Source organism: Mytilus galloprovincialis, chromosome 1 (assembly GCF_965363235.1).
Source record: "Mytilus galloprovincialis chromosome 1, xbMytGall1.hap1.1, whole genome shotgun sequence".
In the NCBI taxonomy this organism is placed as follows: Eukaryota; Metazoa; Mollusca; class Bivalvia; order Mytilida; family Mytilidae; genus Mytilus; species Mytilus galloprovincialis.
In genome coordinates this window covers 46,042,448-46,055,854 of record NC_134838.1, presented here as the reverse complement: position 1 = coordinate 46,055,854, position 13,407 = coordinate 46,042,448, and the positions used below count along the sequence as shown (strand labels likewise).

At 30.5% G+C, this 13,407-nt stretch overlaps 2 protein-coding genes across 2 annotated transcripts in view; one reads left to right on the top strand and one right to left on the bottom strand.

Moving 5' to 3' along the window:
- The window catches only part of LOC143075937 (mitochondrial inner membrane protease subunit 2-like), a 60,087-nt gene that overhangs the window by 29,016 nt on the left and 17,664 nt on the right, over window positions 1–13,407 (top strand). The window lies entirely within an intron of this gene.
- Window positions 1–13,407, bottom strand: part of LOC143075917 (leucine-rich repeat neuronal protein 1-like) — a 31,596-nt gene that overhangs the window by 11,778 nt on the left and 6,411 nt on the right. The window lies entirely within an intron of this gene.

Below are 13,407 nucleotides of genomic sequence, written 5' to 3'. Positions count from 1 at the left end.
TGAATTAAATAATGAAAAGTCTAAAAGGCGGGACTATTTTTTTTTAGGGGAAAGGACCAGTAATAACGTCCGGTCTTAACTATGTTGGTGTTAGCTTGCTCACTGAAGGTTTTTTCATGATATTACTAAATCATAATCAAAATCAAATCAAATCCAATTTATTTAAGGTCAGTAAAAAGCATGCAATACAGTCAAAAATAAGTCTTTAGACCACATATTAGAAGCAAAACAAAGTTTATCATTAGTTTTCGAAAGAATACCAACAATTTAAAATGTATTTGTATGTTTGGTGATGCCTCTGACCAGAAGAAAATTAAAAGTTCATTAGTAAAACTGTGTGGGTGATATTAGATAATGTCTACTGATGATGTCATTCAGTGTTGCAAGGTCTGAATGCATTGGTACTCAGTTACTCAGAAGCCCTTTTGTTAACATGAATTCTCCTGAGTGGTTTTCCGTTAAGTATCCGTAAGAAAAGGAAAACAGTATAATATTAGTGTATCTGTGAAAAAATGAAATATTGGTTCTGTCATCTACAGTGAATTGTAATTACAGTTCAGTATTGTCTGAATGTCACTTGGAATTCTCTAGAGTTATTGGTAAAAATAGAGTCATTACTCATGGCTTGTAGTCTGGATTATTTACAATTTATGGCTATTGTAGAACCTTAAATGTCAAATGTACTTAAAAGTACATAACAGACCAATAGAATGAAGCAAAAAGTTAATTTTAGTTTACAAATGATAGTAAATGAACAAATATTTTGCACTTAGATTTGGGCCTATTTAAATTAAATACCAGGAAAGTCTTCAAATGTTAGATGTAAGAAAACATCAGCTTCCTTTGTTAAGTTATAAAAGCAAGAACAAAATTTCAAGGGATGGTTACAGTGGGCAGCATTTCAATGGGAATGATAAATACTGTGGATTCATATTTATTCGTTGAATACCAATTTTTGTGGATTTTATGGGTACAGATGAGACAAGAATAACACATTTTCTATAGGCTTTGTATGAAGAGATTGACAAAAACAAAAAAATCAAATATCCAAAAAAAATACAAGTTTTCCTCAGTCTAGGAAAATTGATTATCCCATGAAAATAAATTAATATACTAATGGTATGATGTACTTAATGCTTTTTTCGATGGAAAGCATTTTGAAAGCCTCAACAGTTATTGGGATGTCTTCATATTAACATTTATATCTACTAAAGAACAAATAAAGTAAAGAAGTTAACATGTAAAATCTTTGCAACTATAGAATTAATGAGGGTACCTTTCACGAGTTATTAAACTTCCTTTCAATTTGCCTATCACTTATCTGTTGTTTTCAAGAAATCATTTCACAAAGAAAAAAGAAATATTTTACGAAGTCAAATGATTTTTTATACGACCGCAAAAATTTTAATTTTTTGGTCGTATATTGCTATCACGTTGGCGTTGGCGTCGTCGTCGTCGTCGTCCGAATACTTTTAGTTTTCGCACTCTAACTTTAGTAAAAGTGAATAGAAATCAATGAAATTTTAACACAAGGTTTATGACCACAAAAGGAAGGTTGGGATTGATTTTGGGAGTTTTGGTCCCAACATTTTAGGAATTAGGGGCCAAAAAGGGCCCAAATAAGCATTTTCTTGGTTTTCGCACTATAACTTTAGTTTAAGTGAATAGAAATCTATGAAATTTTGACACAAGGTTTATGACCACAAAAGGATGGTTGGGATTGATTTTGGGAGTTTTGGTTCTAACAGTTTAGGATTTAAGGGCCAAAAAAGGGCCCAAATAAGCATTATTCTTGGTTTTCGCACAATAACTTTAGTATAAGTAAATAGAAATCAATGAAATTTAAAAACAAGGTTTATGACCACAAAAGGAAGGTTGGGATTGATTTTTGGAGTTGAGGTCACAACAGTTTATGAATTAGGGGCCAAAAAGGGGCCCAAATAAGCATTATTTTTGGTTTTTGCATCATAACTTTAGTATAAGTAAATAGAAATCTATGAAATTTAAACACAAGGTTTATGACCATAAAAGGAAGGTTGGGTTTGATTTTGGGAGTTTTGGTCCCAACAGTTTAGGGATAAGGGGCCCAAAGGGTCCAAAATTGAACTTTGTGTGATTTCATCAAAAATTGAATAATTGGGGTTCTTTGATATGCCGAATCTAACTATGTATGTAGATTCTTAATTTTTGGTCCCGTTTTCAAATTGGTCTACATTAAGGTCCAAAGGGTCCAAAATTAAACTTAGTTTGATTTTAACAAAAATTGAATCCTTGGGGTTCTCTGATATGCTGAATTTAAAAATGTACTTAGATTTTTAATTATTGGCCTAGTTTTCAAGTTGGTCCAAATGGGGGTCCAAAATTAAACTTTGTTTGATTTCATCAAAAATTGAATAAATGGGTTCTTTGATATGCCAAATCTAACTGTGTATGTAGATTCTTAATTTTTGGTCCAGTTTTCAAATTGGTCTACATTAAGGTCCAAAGGGTCCAAAATTAAACTAAGTTTGATTTTAACAAAAATTAAATTCTTGGGCTTATTTGATATGCTTTATTTAAACATGTACTTTGATTTTTGATTATGGGCCCAGTTTTCAAGTAGGTCCAAATCAGGATTCCATATCAAGTATTGTGCAATAGCAAGAAATTTTCAATTGCACAGTATTGCACAATAGCAAGAAATATCTAATTGCACAATATTGTGCAATAGCAATTAATTTTCAATTGGAGTTATCTTTCTTTGTATAGAATAGTAGTTGATAATATATGTTGGAAATTTGCCAGACATGACTATGATGTCATTTTCTATTTTTATTTGCCAATAACTTTATGTAAATAACTTCATTGGAAATTTGCCAATATAAAATGTTGCTGATGAAGCTTTTTTTCCTTATCTTATCTAAAATGTTTTTAGATAATGTATGTTGGACATTTGCCAGACATGACTATGATGTCATTTTCTATTTTTATTTGCCAATAACTTTATGTAAATAACTTCATTGGAAATTTGCCAATATAAAATGTTGCTGATGAAGTTTTTTTTATTGTTTTATACAATAAACAATGTATATTCACTTTTACTACCAACCAATCTTTACCATTCAGTGATAACAAGCACATATTTTACATTTTAATATTTTATGATGTATTTAAAAGAGTAGTTATTGTTGCAAACTCCATTAGAAATTTGAATTGATATCAGTTTTGGAAAAAGGGAAACGGGGATGTGAAAAAAAGGGGGGGGGGTTAAATTTTTCTCATTTCAGATTTCATAAATAAAAAGAAAATTTCTTCAAACATTTTTTTGAGAGGATTAATATTCAACAGCATAGTGAATTGCTCAAAGGCAAAAAAAAATTTTTAAGTTCATTAGACCACATTCATTCTGTGTCAGAAACCTATGCTGTGTCAACTATTTAATTTTCTTTAGTACATGTCTCTAAGTACTTTGTTTTTGTTTATGAATTATCCAAGTGAAAAATCCTTGTATTATTGGTCTATGAAATGTCATAGTGACACATATTGGTGACTTTGTACAAATGAGATCCATTTAGATGATAATCTAACTGACATGTTATATGAGATTAAAGCTTAAATAAATACAATTATCATAGTGAAATTAAATCACAGACCTTGATATAATGGTTTATTAATTGATTTTGATGATATTGATATTGAAATTGACATCAAAGTAGAATTGATTTGATGTATATTCCATGTACGGCAGTGGGTCAGTTTCCTTTATTAACTGCTTTCACTGGAATCTTCATCTGGAAGTTTTTATAATGCAGTGCACATTGAATGAGATAGAAATCAGCCTTATGCAAGTACATGTATAGGTGCACATATGTGAAACGTTGCTGTAATTCAAACATTTTTAAAAGTCTTGTAACTCTTGCCAGGAAAAACAGGAGAAAAAATTGAATTGAAAGACTTTACATTATTATTGGGATTGATAAAAGAAATATGAAATTTTAAATAATGAAGTCAGTATGTTAATGTATAATTAAAATTTGAACTAGTGTTTGGTACATCTGACACATTTCCCAGGATATTTCGTAATACATATCATATTTACAAATTATTAACCTTAATATTCATATATTGTTTGCAGCTGGATGTTGAACTGTCATCAATTGATAAAACCCTATTCCCTATAGAGGAAAGATTTTATTCACTTTTAGTTCCTTTTGTCAGATTACCAATCATTTTATGAGATTATTTCTCCATTATCTGCTCCTAAGTTACATTTAAATTGACTTTAAAGATACATTTAATTGGATTGACTTTGGGTAAATTGAATTTTAATTTGATTTGAATTCTTTTTTGGATGCTGAAAGTTCAAATTAACTAAGAAAAGCACAGTATTAATTTAAAACCACATATGGTAATATTTATTCTGTGACATTTATTGCTAGCTTGATGCAGTTTCCAAGACATTTATTTAGTAGGGTCATGTGACTGAATGTTTGATTGTTAATGTGATGCACTGTCTTCCTGGTGAAGATTGTAATACTGACAATTAACTAAGTGCACAAATTTATAGATGTTAATATTGATTATCTTGGCTGTTATATAACAACACATAATAATAGAAGTTATCAAGTGTACTATATTTTTTTCTCATACATTTTTAAATAGATGAAGCAAATTGTCATCATACATGTCATACTGGCTTTATATTTTTTTAATTTTTTTGTTTATAAAAATAAGAAGATGTTGTATGATTGCCTATAAGACAACTCTCTAACAGAGACCAGATAAGAGAAGTTAACAACTACAGGTTAGTGTAGCATAATGCTTAAAGTCGGCTATAAAAGCCCTTAAATGACATATATAAAACAATTAAAAAAAACTAACTGCCTGATTTATGAAAAAAAAACAATGAACAAAGAACATATATACTATATAATATAAAGCCTTAAAAGACAACCACTGAATCACATAATCTTGACTTGGGACTGGCCCATGCAGAATGTGGCAGTGCTATAATCTAGTTTGCTGGCACCAGTGGTGTAACAGGACAACATATGAACAAACTATATAAATCAGTTGAAAAGGGCTTAACTCATCATCACTTCATTGTATTCCTGGAGAGGATTGTAATACTACCGACAATCAACAAAGGTCACATATTTATAGAATAAATAATAATTATCTTACGTTATATAACACATAATAATAACTCAATAAAAGTTATCAAGTGTAATATAATTTTTGCTCATAAAGTGCTGAAATAGATGAGCTTTATGTCATCATTATACTGATTTCATTTTAGATTTTAATTTTTTTTACTTTTTAATTGCCTCACAGGCCTCTTCAAATGTACCAATGCTTGTGTAACTATTTTGTATGTAGTATCCTTTGTCTTATATGTTGACATCTTAAAGTTTTTTTTTTCCTCCTCTGATTCTTAGCTCTCACAAAGTAATTAAAAATTGGTGAAATGATAAATGGTTGTACCCCTTAAAACTAAAATCCACCAAAATTGATTACCGGTAAATATTCTACTTTTATTCATACAGTTACAAAATACCCATGGTATTATGGTAGAAAGTGTCATTGTAATCTCTTATCTCCAATGCCAGTAACTTGTTTAGATAAGGCATCAATAATCTTAGATGCTTTATTATGGCCGCAGATTATTGTAATTTAAAAATTGCTTGTAAAGAAGTTAATTTTCAATAATTTCCTGAATAGTTACATGAAAACATTTAAGAAAAACCCTCTTGTAAATTAATTTGATCGATAAAGGCTGATAAGAATTAAGGACAAAAAAACATAAAAAGGAACTTGAAAACAGGTTTCCCATTGAAATGCAGAAATTTGATCTTTAAATATAATCTACCTTTCAGTTTCTGAAGAATTAATCTTATGTAAGAGCCTGTAACTCGGTGGTTGTTGTTCGTTGCTGTAACTTGGTAATTGTTGTTCGTTGCTGTAAATCATATTTGTTTCTTGCTTATTGTTTTGTACATTTATCAGGCCGTTATTTTTCTCATCTGAATTGTTTTTATACGACCGCAAATTTTGAAAAAATTTTCGTCGTATATTGCTATCACGTTGGCGTCGGCGTCGTCGTCGTCGTCGTCGTCGTCGTCGTCCGGCGTCCGAATACTTTTAGTTTTCGCACTCTAACTTTAGTAAAAGTGAATGGAAATCTATGAAATTTTAACACAAGGTTTATGACCACAAAAGGAAGGTTGGTATTGATTTTGGGAGTTTTGGTCCCAACATTTTAGGAATTAGGGGCCAAAAAGGGCCCAAATAAGCATTTTCTTGGTTTTCGCACTATAACTTTAGTTTAAGTTAATAGAAATCTATGAAATTTTGACACAAGGTTTATGACCACAAAAGAACGGTTGGGATTGATTTTGGGAGTTTTGGTCTCAACAGTTTAGGAATTGGGGGCCAAAAAAGGGCCCAAATAAGCATTATTCTTGGTTTTCGCACAATAACATAAGTTTAAGTAAATAGAAATCAATGAAATTTAAACACAATGTTAATGACTACAAAAGGAAGGTTGGGATTGATTTTGGGAGTTTAGGTCCCAACAGTTTAGGAATTAGGGGCCAAAAAGGGGCCCAAATAAGCATTTTTCTTGGTTTTCGCACCATAACGTTAGTATAAGTAAATAGAAATCTATGAAATTTAAACACAAGGTTTATGACCATAAAAGAAAGGTTGGGTTTGATTTTGGGAGTTTTGGTCCCAACATAATAAGGGGCCTAAAGGGTCCAAAATTAAACTTTTGTTTGATTTCATCAAAATTGAATAATTGGGGTTCTTTGATATGCTGAATCTAACTGTCATGACTGTGTATGTAGATTCTTAACTTTTGGTCCCGTTTTCAAATTGGTCTACATTAAGGTCCAAAGGGTCCAAAATTAAACTTAGTTTGATTTTGACAAAAAATGAATCAGTTAGGTTCTTTGATATGCTGAATCTAAAAATGTACTTAGATTCTTGATTATTGGCCCAGTTTTCAAGTTGGTCCAAATCGGGGTCCAAAATTAAACTTTGTTTGATTTCATCAAAAATTGAATAAATGGGGTTCTTTGATATTCCAAATCTAACTGTGTATGTAGATTCTTCATTTTTGGTCCTGTTTTCAAATTGGTCTACACTAAAGTCCAAAGGGTCCAAAATTAAACTTAGTCTGATTTTAACAAAAATTGAAATCTTGAAGTTCTTTGATATGCTGAATCCAAAAATGTACTTAGATTTTTTATTATGGGCCCAGTTTTCAAGTTGGTCCAAATCAGGATCTAAAATTATTATATTAAGTATTGTGTAATAGCAAGTCTTTTCAATTGCACAGTATTGCGCAATGGCAAGAAATATCTAATTGCACAATATTGTGAAATATCAAATTTTTTTTTAATTAGAGTTATCTTTCTTTGTCCAGAATAGTAAGCAAGAAATATCTAATTGCAAAAAGCAAGATTTTTTTTTAATTGGAGTTATCTTTCTTTGTCCAGAATCAACTTAAATCTTTGTTATATACAATATACAATGTATATTCACTTTTTACTACCAACTGATAAATTAAAATAATCTTTACCATTCAGTGATAACAAGCAGTTTTTTTACATCTTAATATTTTATGATGTATTTAAATGAGTAGTTATTGTTGCAAACTCCATTAGAAATTTTAATTGAGATTAGTTTTGGAATAAGGGAAAGGGGGATGTGATTAAAAAAATTGGGTTCAATTTTTCTCATTTGAAATTTCATAAATAAAAAAGAAAATTTCTTCAAACATTTTTTTGAGAGGATTAATATTCAACAGCATAGTGAATTGCTCTAAGAGAAACAAAAATTTTAAGTTCATTAGAACACATTCATTCTGTGTCAGAAACCTATGCTGTGTCAACTATTTAATCACAATCCAAATTTAGAGCTGAATCCAGCTTGAATGTTGTGTCCATACTTGCCCTAACCGTTCAGGGTTCAACCTCTGCGGTCGTATAAAGCTACGCCCTGCGGAGCATCTGGTTACATTTGTCATTGCTGGACTTTTACAGCTAAGTATGTGGTATGGGTTTTGCTCATTGTTAAGTTGTATGACATTTGGTCTTTGATGATTATACAGATTGTCTCATTGGCAACTATTCAACATCTTCTTATTTTCATATTGGCAGTCTGCATTATTTAGATACACATACAAAAAAAAAGATGTACATGTAATTGTGGGATTTTCTTGCAAAATATGATAATGCAATAATTTTTATTGTTATTCAAAGGAGTTAAGGGCATTGAAAGTTACAACATTCCAAATTCTGTAACCTTTATCAAAATATTAGGGCCAACCCAAAGTGTGCTTTCTATATGAGAATGAAATTTTCAGATTTTTTTCTTGTGAATTTTAATTAATTTCAATAAAAACACTCTAAAACACCCCAAGTCCCCTGTTTTACCCTCAATTTGAAAATCAATGAATTTACAGGTACAATGTTTGCTCACAGCCTTCAAAGAGCTGCTGCTTGCAGGAAGTTAACTAAATTTATTTACTCAGTACACAATCCATCATTAGATTTATCTTTTATACATTGGATTTCTCAGTTTGAAAATTTGTTTTTTATTCAGCTGTTTTATTTTCTGACTAAACATTACTTATTGGTTTTAGTGATGGGAAAGAATGATAACGTATCAGTATGAGCTTGAATTATTGAATTGCATAGAAAAATGCAGATTGAAAATAAAATGTACAATTGTAAAATTTGCACAGGCAATTTAAAATCTTTTAATTTGCAGTGGTTACCTGCTACTTAGTATCAAGTATTGATAGTTAAGAAATAATTGTAGCAAAAAGACAAAAATAGATTAAGTGAAAATTATTTGCAGTTTGTAGATTATTTACATTGCTTTCATCAAAGGACTGTTGAAGCAATCTGAGAACAGAGGTTTTAAAGAAAAAAAGTACTATACCCACACAGTTTGAAGAGTTAAGCAGAAGTTGTCACATGCATCTGTCTATTATCTTTGACTCTCTGATATACATAATCTCTATTTAGTTTCTCAGCCATATGTTTGCAATTCAAAACAATTTATTCCAATGAATGATCAAAGATTTGATTTGATTACCCTAACTCAAGGTAGTATCTTAAAAGTCAAGGTCATTGTTCTTAGTTGCCTTGTAATTTTGCTTTAGGCCATAATTACTCTACTACAAACTTATATCCAGTTTATAACTCATGCTGTCACTTGTTCATGAAAAAAGTATTTGTTATAACTCAAACCCATGTTCTTGAAGATCAAGGAGCATTTGAACTGGTCTTGATAATTGGTCAAGGTCACAACTGGTTACATGTCAAAGATTAATCAGATATATTTTGGTCAATGACGTTGAATACAATAGAGAGCTTAGCTAATATTTCTGTCAGATTCCCAATTATTTGTTGACAATATGTTTACTCTTGTTGCTCCAACAAATTTGAAAACTTCTTGGAAATATTTTGTAGACCACTGACATAATTAAAGCAATCAAACCAAAGAAAATAGTTCCTTTTGAACCAAGTGGGTAAATTATATTTGAATATTACATATGGTTTTTTTTTTGTGTGTTTCTCATTGGTTTATTTCATCACATGTTTTCCAATATATATTTTGTATTTCACTAGTTTGACATGTTGACTCTATGCTTCTTTATTTATGATTTTGATGCCATGATACTAAAAAAAGGAACAATTATTAGCCTCAATATCATTTCCAAAAATAGTAACATAGTATCAATATCATTTCCAAAAATAGTAACATAGTATCAATATCATTTCCAAAAATAGTAACATAGAGTCAATATCCTTTTCAAACTTACAATATGATCTACATATTTTAAAACATACAAATTAAGGACTTTCACTCAGTCAATATGTTATATATGGACCTGTTAGATTATACTGAATGGTGAGGCTCAGACTTTCCCCTCAGTCAATATGTCAAAGAGTCCATAATTGAAAAATATGAGATATTTAATAGGATGGGAGGTCTGAATACCTAGCAGAAAGAAGTAACCCTGATTGTCTGTCCACCCAAGTCTGACAGTATCTGGTTGCTCACAGTACATCTTAGTTAATTCATTGTTCCTATGCTTACTTTATTAGAAGTTTTTTTTGTGTAGGTAATTTGGGATCATTACATAACACCAAGACATACACTTCGATGCTTTGTGTAGGTAATTTGGGATCATTACATAACACCAAGACATACACTTTGATGCTTTGTGTAGGTAATTTGGGATCATTACATAACACCTAGACATACACTTCGATGCTTTGTGTAGGTAATTTTGGATCATTACATAACACCCAGACATATACTTTGATGCTTTGTGTAGGTAATTTGGGATCATTACATAACACCAAGACATACACTTTGATGCTTTGTGTAGGTAATTTGGGATCATTACATAACACCAAGACATACACTTTGATGCTTTGTGTAGGTAATTTGGGATCATTACATAACACCAAGACATACACTTTGATGCTTTGTGTAGGTAATTTGGGATCATTACATAACACCAAGACATACACTTTGATGCTTTGTGTAGGTAATTTGGGATCATTACATAACACCAAGACATACCCTTTGATGCTTTGTGTAGGTAATTTGGGATCATTACATAACACCAAGACATACACTTTGATGCTTTGTGTAGGTAATTTTGGATCATTACATAACACCAAGACATACACTTTGATGCTTTGTGTAGGTAATTTGGGATCATTACATAACACCAAGACATACACTTTGATGCTTTATGTAGGTAATTTTGGATCATTAAATAACACCAAGACATACACTTTGATGCTTTGTGTAGGTAATTTGGAGTCATTACATAACACCAAGACATACACTTTGATGCTTTATGTAGGTAATTTGGGATCATTACATAACACCAAGACATACACTTTGATGCTTTGTGTAGGTAATTTTGGATCATTACATAACACCAAGACATACACTTTGATGCTTTGTGTAGGTAATTTGGGATCATTACATAACACCAAGACATACACTTTGATGCTTTGTGTAGGTAATTTGGAGTCATTACATAACACCAAGACATACACTTTGATGCTTTGTGTAGGTAATTTGGGATCATTACATAACACCAAGACATACACTTTGATGCTTTGTGTAGGTAATTTTGGATCATTACATAACACCAAGACATACACTTTGATGCTTTGTGTAGGTAATTTGGGATCATTACATAACACCAAGACATACACTTTGATGCTTTGTGTAGGTAATTTGGGATCATTACATAACACCAAGACATACACTTTGATGCTTTGTGTAGGTAATTTGGGATCATTACATAACACCAAGACATACACTTTGATGCTTTGTGTAGGTAATTTTGGATCATTACATAACACCAAGACATACACTTTGATGCTTTGTGTAGGTAATTTGGGATCATTACATAACACCAAGACATACACTTTGATGCTTTGTGTAGGTAATTTGGGATCATTACATAACACCAAGACATACACTTTGATGCTTTGTGTAGGTAATTTGGGATCATTACATAACACCAAGACATATACTTTGATGCTTTATGTAGGTAATTTGGGATCATTACATAACACCAAGACATACACTTTGATGCTTTATGTTGGTAATTTGGGATCATTACATAACACCAAGACATATACTTTGATGCTTTGTGTAGGTAATTTGGAATCATTACATAACACCAAGACATACACTTTGATGCTTTGTGTAGGTAATTTGGGATCATTACATAACACCAAGACATACACTTTGATGCTTTGTGTAGGTAATTTGGGATCATTACATAACACCAAGACATACACTTTGATGCTTTGTGTAGGTAATTTGGGATCATTACGTAACACCAAGACATACACTTTGATGCTTTGTGTAGGTAATTTGGGATCATTACATAACACCAAGACATACACTTTGATGTTTTATGGATGATGATGCAATGATATGCCATTAATAAGTAAACATATGTTAGGAATCAACATAATAAAGAGATTTACAGAATTACATAAGTATATTGTTTTAGTTAGGTGATACTGTTACATATTTTGGCACAGATTTGAAAGCGTTGGAATGCTTCTTTTATTCTTTGTAGTGGTTACTCAATAGTAATCTTTTCGCTTTAATGTACAGTATTCCTTCACAAGGACAATTCTTCATTTGCATGGAACATAGATTATTTGATGAGAGGTTTGGTACTTGTAATCAAGACAGCAACCCAAAAAATAAATAATATGAAATTAGAAATCAGGTTACATACCGGTAGTAGGAAAGTGTATTTATACAAATGCAAAACTTTTGATTTCATATAACATTATGGTCATGAAAAATATTTTTTCACATTTAGAATATGATTTAAATTTGACCTAAGAAAGCTAATATGTTAGTTCATCAACACTTGAGTTGTTTGAACTTTTGATTGATTTCAGATAATGGTTTTGAACTAATTTTGCAAGTAAAACAATAAAACAATGATTTTTTTTTTATATTTTTGTAATGAATAATTGTTTTGTCCTTGAAATAGGTAAAAGCATTACTTATCTATCGATATTTTTGCCCTGAGTGTAACATAAGTCATTTTCAACAGTATCATCAACACTTTTATAGGCTTTTATAACCATTAAAGATGAGTCAAACTTTTCATTTCAGATTGCAAAATAAATACCATAGTTTTATTTAGTAAATATTTATTTTGCAAATTCAATTAGATGTTTATATATTTAATTGACATAATTGAATCATATCATGAAATAAGAGAAAGATTGGTATCTGTTGACAGAAGAAAAACAAAGAGGACTGTGCTTTAATTGATTTCACCTAAACTTTCCAGGTAATAGATTAAACTTGCAGATCGATATTCAGAGAAATTGTATGCACCTGCAAGTTGACGACAGATGGTACTATCATTTAATAGACTGTTTACATGTTTTTTATGCCATATTGAACAAAGTGTCCTCGGTAACTTTTCTAGTTCAATAGAGAGAACAAATTGCTTTTATGTTTTTGTTTCAGAACTATTTTCATATTTACTGGTAGTAATCTTTATAGCAAATTGAACGTATTTTTTTTTGTAAAACATCAATTTATTTTGCATTAACTGGGTAGAAGTTAATGAGAAAGTGCTTTTTTATGAATTAATTTTCCTGTTATTAATGAATTTATTGATATAGGTTTTATTGAACCTTAAATTAAGTACCATATAACAAGGTTATTTTTGGGTAATGATAGTATATAAAATTACTATTCTTTTACATGGATAATATATAGTAAATAAAGGTAATCATATCTGAATGTTTTTCAGGTATGTTTCAGTGATATTATAATGATCTTATTCAGAATGAACTTATTGTTTATTATGAGGCGAAGAAGTAAAGAAACCCACAT